Source organism: Chionomys nivalis, chromosome 10 (genome assembly GCF_950005125.1).
Source record: "Chionomys nivalis chromosome 10, mChiNiv1.1, whole genome shotgun sequence".
Classification (NCBI taxonomy): Eukaryota; Metazoa; Chordata; class Mammalia; order Rodentia; family Cricetidae; genus Chionomys; species Chionomys nivalis.
The window spans coordinates 23798369-23812149 of NC_080095.1; positions in this window are offsets into that span (position 1 = coordinate 23798369).

The following is a 13781-nucleotide window of genomic DNA, read 5'->3' on the forward strand; positions in this document are numbered from 1 at the left end:
GCAGTTTTCTCTCTCTCTCTCTCTCTCTCTCTCTCTCTCTCTCTCTCTCTCTCTCTGTGTGTGTGTGTGTGTGTTTGTGTGTGTGTGTGTGTGTTAAACATCAGTCAGGATAGAAATAAATCTAAGGGAAGCCATCTACTCAGAGGTAGGCAGATGGGTGGAGCAGGTGCCTACTTCCTTATTGCTTTCAAACCTACACCAGGGAGCTGACTCATTGCAAGGGGAGGGCCATGTCGCTGCTATTGGTTCAGGAGCAAGGGTCTGTCCTTCTCTCCTCAGATTTAAGTCACTTCCTAAGCTTACCAGCTAACAAGACATCTCAACATGCGGAGTTAGTAGCCCTCAGTGCTGGCGTGGGCTGGGAACTGGGCTCCCTCACCCAAACCTGCCAAGAACTCACTGACATCAGCCAACTCTAACCTTTTCTATCCACCCCATCTCTCTCTTGCAGAAACTATCACTGCTGCAATAGGAGGAGGTATGTTTCTTGCAGCTGCTCTGGGGTGGTGGGGGCTTTGTGTTTTGTGGCAGGTTCCACTCCAGCTCCTAACTTCTGCGGGATTATGGAGCTGCCTGGATGAAGAGCCAGGGCCAGAGCTGTGTTTACGCCTGGGACAAGATTTAGCTTTCCTGCCCAGCTTAAGGTTTCCTGCCTAACTTCTCCTTCAGTCCTCATATATGATAAGCAACAAGTGGAGAATTCACTGGGGAGGGAAGGGACAACTACTTAAAACTGCAGTAGTTAATTTTAACTAATACAACCCTGAAGGATGACAACTTTTCCAGGGTCACATAACTTGACAAGACCCTGGCTCTGTCAGATCCTCTACTGACCTCTCGGCCTCCACCTGGCTTCCTGCCCTATCCTTCTTTACCTTTGGACCCTTTCCTGCTGCTCAGAATAGAAAGACCCCCAGAAACTGGCTAGGATTTCTTGAGTGCGTCTTTCCCCTGAGCACGTACCACCCAGCTCCTCTCCCCACAGCTGTGGCTGTAGCAGCTGTTCCTGTAGCCCTGACTGCCATAGGCTTCACGGGGCCAGAAATAGCAGCAGCGTCCATAGCAACCAAGATGATGTCAGCAGTTGCAATTACCAATGAGTTGCAGCAGGAAGACTGGTGGCCATTCTACAGACAGCAGGTAAGTGTCTCTCCAGGCAAGATGACTGGAGAGCCAGCCAAGGACAACATCTCCCTTCCTCTCTCTCCTTTCACACCTTTTGTCACTTGTGTCTTCTAGTTCTGTCCCTGCTACCTGGTTCATTATGAGTGAGACTGGGATGTGGTGCAGGGTAAGGGATGCTGGATGGCAGAGCAGGAAGGAGCCCTGGTTCAAGATTCATGCTCCCTGGGTTCTGAATCCTCCCTACCTGGGTGTCCTTCTCCAGTGTGTCCTCCTCTGTACTGTAATGTAGAGAGGACATTCATCTCTGGAGAGCTCTTTCTCCTGTATCTTGGCTTACCCAAATCTGTCTTCTCCTTCTGGCCTAGTTTGAATATCTCTGTCTAAAGCAGAGCCCAAGGTTCATACAAAAAGACAGTGGGGCATTTCTAAGCCTCAGGCCACTGACTGTCACTGCACTGTCTCCTTCCCAGGGGTCCTTGGACTTTCGACAATATCGAATACGAATGCGATCCTGTGAGGTGTTGGAGCAGCTATTGAATATTTATTTTGAACTTAGGAAATGACACCTCTACCAGTTGACCCCAAAGCCTACAAGGACTCATCAGGAGACAGTGTATCTATCCCAAGATGATCCTCTAAATCCCTCGATGTTGTCAAAAAAAATGATCAAAAATAAAGGCCTTATCCTGGTGTCCCTATCTTTGCTTGTGGTGGTTCTTTGAAGGGAATTGTGGACTGGGAGTTTCAAGTCTTTAGGTTTTCTAAGCCAGACTCGGGCAAGAGATAAAAGGGAGGTGACAGATTGGCCAGTACACAGTCAGTAGGTAGAAGGCTTTACGTGGTCCCCCTCTTAGTGAAGATAGGTTGTGTGGCATGAGAACGCTTTGGGGACTTCATGAACCTCACCTTTTCCTCATTAAAAGTTGACCTAACAGAGGTTCCTGTCTTGGGGCAAAGGTGAGAGGTAGCCAAGAACATTGACCCCAGAGCTTTTGATCCTTCATAATCAAGGTTCTGGATATGCAGGCCGGTGAGCAGAACATACCTAACCCACTGTACTGCTGAAAGACTGGCAGAGCTAACAGGGACGCACTGGGCTGAGCCAATGCACTGGTGCCTCAGGAAGGAGATGGAATCAAAAATGGTCACCAAATGTCTATAAAATTGAAAAGGAGGAGCCGGGCGGTGGTGGCGCACGCCTTTAATCCCAGCACTTGGGAGGCAGAGGCAGGTGGATCTCTGTGAGTTCGAGACCAGCCTGGTCTACAAGAGCTAGTTCCAGGACAGGCTCCAAAACCACAGAAAAACCCTGTCTCGAAAAACCAAAAAAAAAAAAAAAAAAAAAGAAAATTGAAAAGGAGGCTTAAATTCCTGTCTTATGTTCTGAAACCCTGACCACACCCTCACCCAAGGTCGGTAGTCATTGCCCTTGTGATGCATGCATGATGCAGCATTGAGCAGGGTCCACACTGACACACAAAGGACTTCGAGGCAGGAGGAGTCTGGTATTTGTAAGACAATTATGATACAGGACATTGTTCACTGTGGTGACAGGTACCAGGCACATCCATAGAATACAACAAGAGGTTGGGATCCGATCTCATGCAAAGATCTGGAAATATGGGACATGGGAAGCCATGCAGAAGTCCATGAGGGGAGCACATAGAGTGAGATGAGGTTGTGCGCAGGCATCTGTGAGGTCTGGTCTCATGTGCTGGACTGCAGTCACCTGCAAGCAATCAAGGAGAGGCTCTGTTGCATTACTGTCTGCCAACAGGCTGGCTGGGTTGATGGCTGAAGTTTTACAGAAAAAGGCATGGGGCAGCCGGGAGGTGGTGGTGCACGCCTTTAAGAACGAAAGAAAGAAACAGATGTGCAGCTGGTCCAGGGGAAGTGCTTGGTAATGCATCATTCCGACATTGGATCCCACCTCTCTAGGGTCCCCCTCAAGAATACCTAAATCGAGTGTGTGGTGTTGGGAATAGGTCTCGGCCCAAAGCCAGTTTGCCAACTTCTTTCATTAGCGTAGCTGTAGTGACCAATAGTGACAAACCGACAGAACCAGGATCAAGTCTGTTAGATAGAGAAGCCACTTGCCTCTTCCACAGTTCCAATACCTGTGCTATGATGCCTCCCCTATTTGAAACCATTTACATAAGAGAGGATTCTCTTGTCTCCTCTTCCTTTCCTGATTTCTCCAGCTTCCCCTCTGGGATCTCTTCTATAGGTCTCCCTGAGGGGTGCCACCACTGCTCAGGTGAATCTTTTGTTTTGAATTTTTCCCCACATAGTCATGGTTATTTTTAACCCTTTAAGTGATCTTCAATAATTTGGCCTGATCCTGTATCTAACTTCAGAAGTTTCTTTCTAGTACATGGGGCTGAGTGCATGACAAAATCAATACTATAGCTGGCTGCATTTCTTGTCTTTCTGTGTCTATGGGAGTGGACATCAGGTGAGGCACACAGAAGCACCTTGGAAACCCAGTGACTGATTCCTGGGACTCTTGTGTTACCTCTCTCACCTAGACACACTGGTAACTTTTCCAGCAGCGTCCTTCAATCCTTGTATAAAGGACCTGGGAAAAGTGCTCAAAGTCTCTTTATCTTGGGCAGTATTGGAATTTGAGTCAGGTTAGGAAGAAGAGAAAACCCACTCTAAGAGGGTTGGCTGTCTGACAGTGATCCTCTGCAGGATCCTTTGCAGAGATCCCAAAAGTGGATTCTCTACTCCCACGCCGGAGTCTGTCCCTTCTGCAATGAAGAGGGTGACAAGGAGCTGCTGTCTGTCATTCCAGGTCTCTGCTGGGCATAAAAACTGTCCCTAGGAGACTAAAGAGGACTTGAGGTTTTTCAGGGGATGGTGGATTTGGAATCTTCTAATTCTACAGATCACTGCTTGAAAAAGAGAGAGGGGAGAGCCCTTTCTCTGGGGACACCAAGGGGTGCTCCCTCAGAGGTAGGATGAGGACTGCCTCTGCCCCAGGGAAATTCCTCCTGGAGCCCCCATAGCTAGAGCCACTCTGCCTCTGTGGAAGGGGGTGGGGGCCCAAGTAGAAGATACTACCACTTCCCCAGACCTAATGTGACCAGTGAACTGTTTCCCTCTCCCCACGCATGGCCAAGGCCTGTGCTGGGCACACAAAGGGGGAAGTAAGTTTTCCTCAGTGAGGCTTTGGAACTGAGAGAACAGGCAGAGGTTTTGGGTTTCTCTGGTGACCTAGCAGAGACAAAAGGTTTAAATGCAGGCCACCAGTAATAATCACTGGCTATGTCGTGCAGAGGACAGTAGGGATACAAACCAGGTCCGGCTTTGAGATGAGTGGCTTAAAGCAGGATGTCATGCTAAACTTCTCATAGAGACTGAGTCAACCTGCGCCTGCCTGTGATCTGGGAAGATATTTAGGTAAACTCCCCATGTAGGGAGGAGCCACTGAGGAGGTGACCTGCTTAGAGCTATGGTATCAGTAGCAGGGCAAAGGGCAACTTCTGTTTGTGCGCTGAGATTTCTCCACCTGAGCACTCACCTACCCCTGTGTCTCTGTGAGAAGATGGTGGAAGAAGGAGGTGAGCCTAACCCACCCAAGCACAGGGAACAGAGGCGACAGTCCCTGCTCAGCCTTCACCACACAAACAGCGCACATGATAAAGAAAAATGCTGGCAACAACCCAATTTTATTTCTTATTTCGAATTGGGTATTTCAGTTGACCTGTTGTACCCTGGGGTTAATTGATTGCTCTCTGGAGCTGGGGGTGTCACCTCTGCCTCCATGTCCTAGCTAGGTAAGGAAAACTTAACTGAATTCTGGGAGAAAGAAGGCAGAGTCAGAGACTCCATGCAACTGCTGCTGGGAACAGATGAGCCTGAACCTTGAGGGTAAGGCACAGCCATGTGGTGGTACGTAGATTAATAAAAATGGGTTAAATTAAGAGGTAAGAGCTAGCCAATAAGAAGCTAGAGCTAATGGACCAAGCAGTGATTTAATTAATACAGTTTCTGTGTGGTTATTTAGGGGCTTAACAGCCAGGAATGAACAAGCAGTCTCATACAATAAATTGGCACTCCAACATGTGCTAGCTAAATCCACATGAAACCTGAGAGGGCTTGGAAAGGAATTCTAGACACTAAAAACAAAGTTTAGCCACTTTTTTTTTTTTTTTTTTTTTGCCAGATGTGCTCTGCTTGCTGGCAGCATGCCGCAGCTCCTTAAAAAAGGTCTTCCTACCTGGATGGAGGGGGGAGGACCTTGGACTTTCCACAGGGCAGGGAACCCTGACTGCTCCTGGGACTGGAGAGGGAGGAGAAGAGGAGTGGGGGGAGGGGGAGAGGGGCAGGAGGAGAGGGAGGGAAATGAGAGGCGGGGAGGAGGCGGAAAATTTTTTTTTCAATAAAAAAAAATAAATAAATTTAAAAAAAAAAGGTCTTCCTGATTCAGTAGTAGTAGCAAAAACAAACAAACAAAAAAAACCCATGCAGTTTCAAAACAGCAGCACAAACCGTGCTGGCTCTTTCAGGAGGCCTAGTATTTGAATGGTGTTTGTGGGCACAGATGCTAGTGTGCCCACTCAGAGTTAGGAGGAAAGTAGCTGAGACCATGGCAATACCTCAGGGTTCCCTGCCTGGGCAGGCAGCAGGATCAGGTCTACTGGGCATGCACAAGCAGTAGAGCATGGCAGATTCCTGCTGCCATACACAGAGATATTATCAGGCCAAGCATTGCAGATTTAGATGTTACTCAGATAAAAAGGGTTTATGTGCTGCACCCCTTCTCAGAATTAAAGTGGTGAGCACAGCTCCTACCTGGCGATTCCAGAGCTGTTGGTAATGGTATGTCTGTTATTTTGAAAAGCAGAGAGAAGCAGAGTCAGAACCCAGGGTTTTTGTGCCCAGGCTGCTTACCATTTTAAAAGCTCGCTAGGACAGAAAAGGATTACAGATACACAATAGGACAGATTCAGACATAAAAGACCTCTAAACAAGACACGGTGTTGGGTAAATGTACATAGGCTTGGAAGAGAGAAGAAAAAGAGTAAAGAGACAATAAATGTAATATAAAAGAGTACAAACAGTCATAGAGTAAAGATAATAAATATGAAACTTGTAGAAAAAGTAATAGTGTAAGAAAAATAAGTCCCGTAAAGACGGAATATACATAAGAGAGTTTGATTTTGTATATTATTGTGTTTTCTTTGAATTTTTTGACTGTAAAGGAACTAAGTGTAGAGAGACATTTCATTGTATGAGCTGCTAAGATAAACCAGCATATATATTCTAAAGATATTATGACCAGAATTTGGGTCTAAGGATTTGTTGCTATGAAAAGAGGTTCTTCCTTTGTTTCCACAGAGGATGAGAACCTCTGGATTCATTCCAGGCTATTGTAGTTTGATGGACCAAGATCCCCCGAAAGGTTGCTGTGAACACCCCCAAAAATTACTTCGCTCAACAAAAAACAGGAAGCAGTTTGGAGAGAATTATGCCTAAATTCCCAAATATTGTTTATAGATGTTGTTTACATTTAAAGGGGGATATTCTATTATTCTATAATAAAGGGGGATCTTATATAGAATATATATTATATATATTTCTGCTCTTGACTAAAGTGTTGTGTTTGTGCAGCTCATTTAAAAATGTAATGCATAATTAAGAAACATATGTTAATTGACAATCATCTATAATAGTCAAGTTTGTAGTCAAGTTGGTTAGGTTTTCTAGATATACAGAGATATATTTCAGTTAGATAGGTATTCTCCAAATCTTTCAGAGACCTTCAGAATATGGCATTTAAAATGCTTAAGAACTTAGTGTTTTTCATGACAGTGAGACACATCTGATCCTGGCAGCACCAATTACTTCAAGAGGAAGATGGGCATCAAAGAGGCTCCTTTGAAGTTTGTTAGCCATTTGAGCAAGAAACTGCTCTTGCCTAGACTGCTTGATGCTATGCTGTATGAACTGGACATGCAGGACCCACTGAGAAGAGACTGCTGAACTAGCCTAAAGGTGAGATGGACCTTCGAGGTTCCTGCTACATGAAAGAATCTGCAGACATTCTGCATGACACAGAAAAACGTCACTGACAAACTGCCAATATAGGCAGAACTGTCTTTGAAATTTCCTGCTTCATAGAAAAGCCAGCCAGACACTACGGGACTGTATGCTGAAGATTGGATGCCGCAAAGTTACAGAAGAACTTTGGGTGACTGTCCAAGTAGCATGATGTCTCTGTCAACTCTAGTGTGGTGTGGGAGGTCTTCTGTCTATGTGTTGCTTTTATTGGTTAATGAATAAAGAACAGCTTTGCGCCTATGGCAGGGAAAAACAGAACTAGGCAGGGAAATCTAGGCTGAATGCTGGGATAAAGAAGGGCAGAGTCAGAGAGAATCCATGTAACCCCACCAGAACAGAAGCCCGAAATTTAGCTGGTAAGCCACAGCCACATGGAGATACACAGGTTAATAGAAATGGGTTAAATTAATATGTAAGAGTCACCCAATAAGAAGATAGAGCTAATGGGCCAAGCAGTGATTTAATTAATATGGTTTCTGTGTGATTATTTAGGTTCTGGGTGGCCAGGATAAACAAGCTGCTCGTTACTACATTAGAGTTTTAGAAGTTGCTTACAATGTACTTCCTGTTTATTTAGGTAATATTATATCCTTCTGGATTCTTTGATGGAATTGAAGAATAGATAGTTATAGTTACAGTTTTCCTTAGCTATGATAAAAGATAAAAGAGATATAAATATTGTAACTTTAATCTTGCTTAATACCTGTATTATTATATGTAATTTTACTCTGTTAAAGTTAAAACCTTCATTTTTTATTTAAACAGAAAAGGGGAAAAATGGTGGGGGAGGTCCTTCTGTCTGTGTGTTGCTTTTATTGGTTAATGAATTGAGAAACTGCTTTGGCCTATAGCAAGGCAGAACTTAGCTAGGTGGGGAAAACTAAACTAAATGCTGGGAGAAAGAAAGTGAAGTCAGTGAGAAGCCATGTAGCCCTGCCAGAGACAGATGCTGGAACTTTATCCGGTAAGCCACAGCCTTGTGGTGTTACACAGATAAATGGAGATGGGTTAATTTAAGATATGAGTTAGTCAGAAATACGCTTAAGCTATTGGTCCAAAAGTATTGCAAATAATATGGTTTCTGTGTGATTATTTTGGGACTGAACAGCTGGGAACAAACAAGCAACATCACACTACACTTACCCACTGACTGCAGAGTGGTCACTAGGCTACCAGCCGTGAATCCAACCCCATTAGCAATAGCTGACAAGGACATCATCTTAGCTGCTACAGAGGAGACAACAATTCCTGTCTCAGTGAAGCCCACAGCACCCAGCATGGGGGGCACAGCAGCTGTGGTCATGGCTGTGGGAAAAGGGGCAGAGTCAGGTGGATTTGTAAAAAGAGACTCCCAACACATTGGGTCAAAATGGGGTGGGTGCTGCTGGGGTCTGAGAAAAGGGAGAATGAGCAGAGCAGACTGGGCCAGGTCTTTTCCTCTTCCTCTAAGGCCTCCTTGGAAAAGCCCAGGTGGAAAGTGGGGCCAGAGGCAGCTCTGAACCAGAGAACCGGAAGTTAGAGCCAGAAAGCATAGGCAAAGAGTTGATGTTTGTCACTGAAGATAGAGTGAGTCCTGGACTGGCTCTGAAGGGTAGCAAGGCCTTCATCAAGAAAGGTGCTGCTGGTGCCTCGGTGTCTGTCCTGGTCTAATGCTGGGATAAGAGCAAAGTATGCCCAAAGCCAAAAGTCCAAAGGTCGTGTTTACAGAGGATCACATCTTGCCCAGGAGACAGGAGATCTGAGGGACACAACTGTTGAGACAGGAGGAGGCGTCAATAGCCCTGCTGTGTCTCCAGTGAGCAAGTCAGGAGCCGCCAAGCTGGTGGGGCCTGCATAGCATGTCTGGTACGTTCCTACTCTTTGCCTATATAGTTCTACGGTCCCCTGGAAATATCTAAATGAGCTCGGCAAGCTTATTGTTTTTCAAGGAAACAGGAGCTCAGAAGAGTTTAAATACATTCACTCGGCCCCGTGGTGACTATTCTCACAGAGGGTGACAGGTGTCTGCTAAAGATGTGGCCTCTGACTGCACTGTACTGCCTCCTTGTGGAGGCCCACAGAAGTAAATCCCTTCCACGTTGACGAATGGTCAGAGAGTTCAGATCTGTTCTTGCTCCATCAAGGTTATAAGACAGGATATTTTGACCTAAGGTGTGGTTTAAAATGCTTTGCTTAGACGAAAGAATATTGTGTTCTAGGTGGTGGTTACTTGGTGTTTTGAGATGTGAGGAGGTAATCACATTTACATGTTCTCTATATCATGGTAAAGGAGTCTTTTGCCCTCCCCCATTTTGGATTGGGGTAGATAAGGGATATGGTAAATAAATTTGGCGGATCAGAGTATGCCCTCCTGCTTCTATCAATTATGTCTGAGACCGCCTTGTTTCATTTCTCTCTCTCTCTCTCTCTCTCTCTCTCTCTCTCTCTCTCTCTCTCAAGACTAAGTTACTATCATAGTTACTTCTCTATTGCTGTGATGAAATAACATGACCAAGACAGCTTATAGAAAAAGCATTTTATTTAATTTTTTAATGATTATTTTTATTTTATGTACATTGGTATTTTGCCTGATGTATGTCTGTGTGAGGGTATTGACTCACTTAGAGGTAGCCTTTCAGGCAGTTGTACACTGCCATGTGGTTGCTGGAAATTGAACTCAGGACCTCTGGAAGAGGCCAGTGAGTGTTCCTAACCTCTGAGCCAATTCTCCAGTCCCAGGTCCTTATTTGGAGACACTTCCTTCTTCCCATCTACACCTTTATCCCACCACCTGCAGAGAAGCCTCCTGGGGCAACACGGGCTGCTTCCTGGCTCCCTGTTTACAGGGGGGGTGGGAGTGGACTTGCACCCCTTCCCTGAAGATACTTACCTCCCCCAAGCACAGCAACAGCAGCCTTGGCTAGAAAGGAAAAGAAACTCCTGTGAGAGGATCGGCACTCTCCCCTACCCCATCCTGCTTACAGGAAGGACCGAGAGAGAGGACCCACGTGCATTTGTTTGCCCTGAGGAGGCCCAGGCAGCTTGGCTCTAGAGAACTCAGACATCTCAGATGAATTTTTCTCTGTTCTTCCATTATTTGCCTGCTTGCTGTTTGCCTGTTGTGGGGAAGGAAGTCTGATGTGGTTACCTTTTCTTTTCTCTGTAAACCCCAAAGCAGGTTAGGTTCAAACAAAACAAAACCAAAACCAGCTGGGGATACAGGCTGATAAGGAAATGACTGTCCTGGCTCCATGAGAAAATAAAACAAAACAAAACAAAACAAAACACTATTCCTGTGGGTGTCCCTCTCAGTGAGCACAGAGTACTGGGACTGTAATTGACTTTCCTATTTGACTGATGGAGGGCTTAATCACCACTGTGGTTTAGAACATGGATAGCAGGCAGGCAGTCATATGATGCTTTTGAAACCTCAAAATCTAAACCTAGTTCAGGCAGTGGTGGCACATGTCTTTAATCCCAGCACTCGGGAGGCAGAGACAGGATATAATCCATTGTATTAGTAAAAGAAGCAGTAAAAGTTGCATTGGAAATGAAAACTGCCATATTACCTATTATGCAGCAGGTGGCGCTGTTGCCAAGTCATGACTAGAATCAATGCAAAGGTGACAGAAACGGGGTCCTGTTTCAGTGTCCACCTTGATATTTGTTAAAGACTGGAAAATATGAGTTGCTCAACAAAGTAAATGTAATTAAATCAATTCCATACATGGAGCCAGAAACCTAGAATCCAGGGGCAGAGAACAGCAGCCCAGAAGCTGCATATGCCACCTCTCAACAAAGAGTCACCCTTAGGGGTTGCAGCATTTGGCAACCGCTTGCGTTCTGATTCGCACTGCACTGTGACTGGGATTTAAAAACCAGTCAGGAAAGAGCAAACCAGGCGGGCAGAGACTGTCTGGGCTCGTGGAGCCTGGGAGGCATGGAGTTTAAATCCACGTGGGTGCCAGGTGTGAATGTAAGTCACAAAACAATCCCACATCAGTTTGGAATTATGATTAATAAAAGGGTTATTTATTTAAGGGGAAAACTTACAGATCACTGTCCTAGACAACAGCCCTCTGCGCGACCAGGAACAGAGTCTAGTAGGAAGCAAGAGAGCGAAAGCAAGCAGGGCTACTGCTGTTTTTTAAAGCAAAAGAGATCATGCCCAAGTGGGCTGGTATCGCAAAGGCTATTGGCTGAAGGAGCAGAAGGAGTTCCCACAGCACCTCCCTCCACCATAGGGCTACTAGTTAATTAGAGGCAGGGTCAGCATTTGCCAGTGTCAGTTATCAGACACTCTCTTTATCCCACAGACAGTAGGAAATTCTCAGGCTAGAGAGAAGTGCTTCATGGTAGGGTCTAATTGAATCCAGGTCAAGCACCTGTGATGCAAACATGTTAATCTGAATGTTATTTGAGAAACATGCTTGGATGGACTAAGGCTCCACGACATTGTTCTCTCCTCCAGGAAGTTTTCCCAGATTCCTTTGAACAGATGTTGTACTCTCTGAAACTGCCCCCTTACTCCCCACTCTCGAACTTTCCGTGGGCACTCACCCTGTAAACCAGCTGGTATGGTGCCAGAGACTGTCCCTCCAGCTTTGACCATGGCTGCTGAAACTGTTATCCTTGAGACAAGGGAAGCCACCATCATACCTGTTCCAGACAGCACCACGGAGCCCAGTAGAGGTTCCAAACACCACCCAAAACTGTGAAAAGAAGGGAAATTTTGATGAGGAGATTGAGGAACCAGAGGTGAATTCCCACCAATCAGTTGAAAACCCTGAGACTCCAGGGTATAGAGATTTCCTGCCCAGAATTGGTGGTTACAGTGGGCCTGGCCCCAGCCTTGAGGGGCAAGATCCTGCCCCTATGAAATAGACAGGGAATCAGGAACCATTTCAGCCACTGCAACTGATTTGCTCGAGGACTTAAGCCTCCATGGCAAAGACATTAGACACAAACCAATCAGGTCCAGGGGCTTTATTACAAACGGCAGGCTCTTACTATGTTACCCCTAACTTGAGCTTGATGGGACAGGTGGAGCCTTGGGGCCCTTCCCTTCTGGGTAAACAGCTTTGATGATAGATTCCTCTGTGAAAACAAAGGGAGGTTCAGAGAAGGACTGAACACTGGCCTCCCTTCAGACTCCGAGGGCCTTTGCACCTGAGGCTGGGGCTTCAGGAAGGAGCGATCTATCTCCTGACCTCACCCAAGGAAGATTTCCTGAGGAAGCTTGAATGACACCCACCACCAACAACCACAACATCCCTACCCTCCACCCATCCCTGCTGGATCTTGGACATGTTTCTGGATAATCCAGTTCTTTTTAGAGTGGAAAATCCACTGTGGTCGAAGACATACCTAGAGATGCAAGCAGCCAGTGAGCTGGTTTTCATTTTCCCTGCTCTCTCCAAGCCTGAGAAACCCATTCTTGCTGAAGACACACCCAGTGTGATCCAAAGCAGCCAATGAGACAGTTTTCTTTTTTTCTTTTTTTCCTGTTCTCTCCAATCCTGGAAAACATCCACTGTGGCTGAAAACTCACACAATGATGAAAGGCAGCCCATGAGAAGGTTTTGTTTTCCTTGCTCTCTCCAGGGCTTTCTTATTCCATAACTGAGGCCTTCTGAGTGTTACTGTGTTTGTAATGTATTGTAACATATTACTTTGCCAGTGTTGTTTTGAAGAAACAAGACTAAATCCATTTTAAACCCAGGCCCTATGTTTGCAAGAGTCTAACCTAGCAGGAACCCCACCCCAGGTAGCTGGGAATTCAGAGAAAAGCCACAACTGGCCCAAAAACTGCCTGGCTGCCCAGAGACTTGAGGACAGCCAATCAGAAACTGGGCAAGAGGGTTTTTTTTTTTTTTTTCAGTTACCTGGTGGTTTTGTGGAAAGTTACAAAAATCTCCTCCTGACTGACTTAGAGCCAACTATTCCCCTACTCAATCTGGTAATGCCAAGGTATGTAACTCCCTACTTGGGGTTTTCCCTTGAAAGATCCTCTGCACTGTGAGTTTGGGGTCTTTCTCCCTCACTGGCTGCATCAGATATGTGGGACAAGAGCTTGCAAGTCTGTACAATAGAGAAACTTGTATAACTGCATCAGAAGTCAACTTCATGGTGGTCTTGCTGGGGGGTCTCGGGACTCAGGCATAACAGTTTTTTACCCCTCCTTACCCATGACAGTTCCCGGGGTAGAAACTTGAAGAAATAAAATTGATGCTATGAAGGTTTACTAATAATCTTGCCTAGGAAATATTAAGTCACACTAATTTTTCTAAATGAGTGCTGCTTCCAATATGACTAGAAGGTGAATGGTATATAACCAGGTTTGTTACAGACTGTAAAAAAGAAAAGTTTGTACCGTAATTGAAGTTTAGGGTCGTTGATAAAGTTTCTGCTATTGTTCACCAAGATTCTTCCTCCCCAATTAGGCCCCATTCCCATAACAACAGGTGAGAACCCTGACTCAAAATCATCCATTAGTTCCACTTACATCAAAGAACAGGCCTCTAAATGGCAGCTTGAGGGAGCATTGCAAGGACACAGCTACCAATGAGCCCTGGTCTACCATCAAGTCCCTTGGCCTCTCATCAGGA